Source organism: Schistocerca cancellata, chromosome 1 (assembly GCF_023864275.1).
Source record: "Schistocerca cancellata isolate TAMUIC-IGC-003103 chromosome 1, iqSchCanc2.1, whole genome shotgun sequence".
In the NCBI taxonomy this organism is placed as follows: Eukaryota; Metazoa; Arthropoda; class Insecta; order Orthoptera; family Acrididae; genus Schistocerca; species Schistocerca cancellata.
Window position 1 is genome coordinate 235,465,893 of NC_064626.1, and position 4,821 is coordinate 235,470,713.

The 4,821-nt window shown below is 36.3% G+C and overlaps 1 pseudogene; it reads right to left on the reverse strand.

Moving 5' to 3' along the window:
• Positions 1-388: 388 nt before the first annotated feature.
• Positions 389-506, reverse strand: LOC126101081 (5S ribosomal RNA; annotated as a pseudogene).
• Positions 507-4,821: the final 4,315 nt, after the last annotated feature.

Genomic DNA, 4,821 nt, shown 5'->3' on the forward strand with positions numbered 1-4,821 from the left:
TTGTGATGTCTTGACATGGCAAATTGTCATACACAAGAATTCAATCCTTGTTTGGGAACATGAAGTCCTTGAATGGCTGCAAATGGTCTCCAAGTAGCCAAATATAACAATTTCCAGTCAATGTTTGGTACAAATGGACCAGAAGACCCAGTCCATTAAATGTAAACACTGAAAATAAACTCTGTCTGAACAGGTCTTGGAAGGCCCAACGGTACGGACCAGCCACCGTGTCATCCTCAGCACACAGGCATCACTGGGTGTGGATATGGAGGGGCATGTGGTCAGCACACTGCTCTCCCACTTGTATGTCAGTTTACGAGACCAGAGCCGCTACCTTTCAATCAAGTAGCTCCTCAGTTTGCCTCACAAGGGCTGAGTGCACCCCACTTGCCAACAGCGCTTGGCAGACAGGATGGTCACCCATCCAAATGCTAGCCCAATCCGACAGTGCTTAACTTCAGCAATCTGACGGGAACTGGTGTTACCACTGCAGCAAGGCTGTTGGCACATGTGACCACAGCCCACACCTTTATGGAGCCACCACCAGCATGCACAGTGCCTTGTTGACAACTTGTGTCCATGGCTTCATGGAGTCTGCCCTACACTCAAACACTAATAACCACCAGCTATTCAGCTATTATCAACTGAAATTGGGACTAATATGACCAAGCCATAGTTTTCCAGTCATCTTAATTCCAACCAATACGTTCATGAGCCCAGGATAGGTGCTGCAGGTGATTTTGAGGTTTTAGCAAAAGCACTTGCCTCATTCATCTAATGCCATTGCCAATTAATGCCAGATTTTGCCACATTGTCAGAATGGATATGTTTGTCATATAACCCACTTTGATTTCTGTGATTATTTCAGGCTGTGTTAATTGTCTGTTAGCACTGATAATTCTATGCAAATGCAGCTGCTCTCGGTCATTGAATGAAGGCCATCAGCCACTGCATTGTCTGAAGTAAGAGGTAATGCCTGAAATGTTGTATTTTCAGCACAATCTAGATACTGTGATTATTGGAATACTGAAGTACCTAATGATTTTCAAAATGGAATGTCCCATGCATCTAGCTCCAACTGCCATTACATGTTCAGAATCTATGAATTCCATCGTGCAATCATAATCACATCGGAAACCATTTTACTTGAATCACCTGAGTGTAAATGACAGTTCTGCCAATAGACTGTTCTTTTATATCTTGTATAAGCAATACTACCGTCATCTGTATATGTGCATATTGCTATCTGATGACTTTTGTAGTCTGTGAGTAAATAATGAAACTTAAATGACAGCTGCCACTGTGAAGTTTTGACATGGGCTTCCACCAGGTTGGGAACCTAATAGTATTTGTTTATTTTTATTAAATGCAATACTTTTTGTGTATATTTGTGATGCTGTAGGGGAAAGTATGGGCCTTGGAGTATTTAAACGATACTCCACATAACAAACTGTAATGCTGTACTGTACAGGATTTAATAAATTTATTCTTCATATCACAGAAACTAAGTAGCAATGAAAAAGAAGCAGTAATATAGATATAGTTTCCAGTAAAGAGGTGCATTTCCAGCATAAAGTGTGTGTTTTTTCCTTCCACAAACTAGTTATAAGTATAGGTATAATGTTTAGGAAAAAAGATAAGTTAAATAATAGGATAATTTATAGGAAAAACAACACACAACCTCATTGTAAGAAGAGAAAAAGCATGCTGATCCAACTATAATACAACATTTCTTACAGACTACTTAATAATGGTAATTTGGCATTTAATTCTGGGTACCTGTATCTTGTGATCAGCCTAAACTGTCAAATTCAGCACAATTTATTCTTCTCCATACTATGACTGTCTTACTCTGTTCTTTATTAAAAACTGACCTCTCCTTGTAGCTCCACCCACAAGTTGAATCATATGATTCAATTGGAGCTGAATTAGTCGAGTTTTTGAAACTTTTCAGGAGAAGGTAAAACTTTATAAATGTAACAAAACAAAATAAACATAGCTTATTAATGCTTTTATGTATAAAAAATTTCCTTGGACATAAACTTTCATAAAGAAAATACAATTTAACATTTATTTTTGTTTTTAAAAAATGGATTTCGTGCTTTTCAGCTCCATAATCACTAGTAAATTCATGACCTGTGTTAATTAGTAAATTTGATAAGGTATGCCGATACACATGTTTATGAAATACACATTAATGGAGAAGAGTAATGCTAATTATAAAATGTATTATCAGTGTGACTGAAAGTAATTTTAACTCATGAAGAAATAAACAAACAAACACACGACTCATTAGGGATGCTTTTGGTACAGATTCATTTAGACTACCTGTGGTTTTATACAGATTCATTTACACTATCTAACTGTTTTTGGTCAATTCATTATATTCTCATGTAACTGCATAGTATCCTGAGGATCATATTTTACTATATTTACTACATCCTGTATTTTTTAAAAGTTTATAGGAACTTTGTCTTTGTACTGTATATCTTTTCAGATGGCACGGTAATATTTAGCAGTGTCCTTGACTTTCCGAGTAAAACATCTTTGTTTAATAGGAGATATGATGTTTGAATTTTAAGAGGGAGAATGCCTGCTTCTCATCCCTTGGGAATCCTTCACTTTCCCTGGATATAACAGTCTTCTTAAAGTAAGAGGGTCACCATTTACCAAAATTAGTGGTTTCATCATATTCTGCAACATGAACTCACACATTTATTCTGCTCTTTGCTATTAATTCAACATATGCTTTTGGATTATAAACTCTATAACATTTTTTTGTGTGATTGACTCAAATCTGCCAGTTGAGGTCAGTCCCATACACTTTTTCACCATAATGTGATCTCTGTTATGGCCAGTATGTCCATCTGAGAACAAGCTGAGATCTTTGATAGTGTCTGAAAATACACACATCATTAGCACCTTCTTATCCATCACACTTATGATAAAGATGAGCCTTAGTGCTATCATCTTTTAAACTGTGAATATTGAACACATTTATCCATAGTTACTACATGTAAAACATTTCTTGCACAGGAATTTCTGCTAAGTTCAATTTCTGCACATAGGCAAAGGCAATAATGGCACCAATTTCTTCATTTTGAAGACACTGGGACTTGAATTCCTTCAGGAACTTGTGAAGCTTTTGAACTTCAAAGATGAGCCTGCAAACCTGTCTTAGCTACAAATTTTTAAGCTCCACACAAATAGGGACTTTTTAACTTTGCCTTAAGCTCTTCACAAAGAGAACAAACATCTATACCTGTCATCTGCTGAATTTATAATCATAATATTCCCAAAAACACTGCCCTGCAGAAGTTGTATTTCACAGCTGTGTCTGTATAAATTATTTTCACAAACAGCCAAGAACTCAGGTACTGAATTTCCTATCAATCGTAACACGAGAGCTGCAGATGAAAAGATTGTATATGGTCATCTATTGTTTTCACTAATTTTGTATCTTTTTTTAGTCTTTCCACTTTCATCTTGTGGCAGTTTCCCATTTATTAACGTTTGAATTATGGAGAAAACTCATCATATCTACAGAGTGGAAATTATGAAATTTTTTGAGACACCTACACTCTATGTGACACACACATTGCAAAACATTCTCAAACAGGAACAATGCTTATTTTGTTCATCATCATCTAATTTCCAGGATCTTTGCTGCTTGACATCACATGCTTCAATAAGGGCCTTGAGGAACAGATCTTCAGCATCTTTGTTTAGAAGGTTTGCCAGGATATCAATTCCATCACTGTCAGTGATGGTCTTGAAAGAGCCTTTCTGCCACCTACATTCAAAACAATTGTTTAAAAATTTGATATATTTCATCAAGTGTTCTAAACATACATTGGAAAAGAATATATAAGATATACCAGTGTAGCTAATTCTGCACCAGGAAATGGTATGGTGGAAATAAAGCTTATCATCAATGCTGCTGTAGAAAAGTTTCTACTGACCTGCAATATTCTCCTGTTTTCTTTTCTGTGACATGTTTTCCACTGTCACTGGTATAAGGTATGATACCTTTAATAATGGCTTGCTTTATTACATTTTTTTATGGGCAGAATCATTTCTGTTTCTGTTGGGCAACATAGTGGAACATTGACTTTAGCATGACAAACAAATAACAACTGAATCACTATGTTTACATGCGACACATCTTCCAGAATAGGAAAACAGAATACCAGAAATGATTTTTCACTGTCATGTTTACATGTTATGGCCTGAAGTGGATTAGTAAGCCTAGTCAAAAATGTAGACACATTTGTGGTCAGTTTAATTCTACTTCTCTTTCACTGCAGAAAAAGTCACTCCATCCATGTTAGCCAAACATTTTTAAAAACAAGATGTAACCTGACAATTTAAGCACATCTCAAAAAAGGCTTTGTGCTTACGGTACATGTGAGTGAAAATTTATTGTGGAAGTGGAAAACCAGCTGCTAGAACCAGATTTCCAGAATCGATTCTGAAGTGTTTTACGACCAACCAGAAGTGGTATTGAGAAATTGTTTTACAAAATTCAGTTTTGGGAGCCTCATGTGAACATCGTGGATGATAGAATATGAAACCATGCAGAAATTATTCCATGGAAATCAGCACCTAACAGCATTGACAACATACGCAATGGTGTGGAGCTGAAAGGTAATAAGTCTGTGACTTAAAACTTTTCTGATCTGCACACGTTTTGTGCAGCATGAGTTTAACATAAAAGCAGAAGGCTGACTTAATGGTTTTCAATGCCATTTGATACTTCTTCTCCAAGTAGTTCATGATGTTCAACAAAAAAAAGCAACTTTGGACTTAATGCCCTTCAGC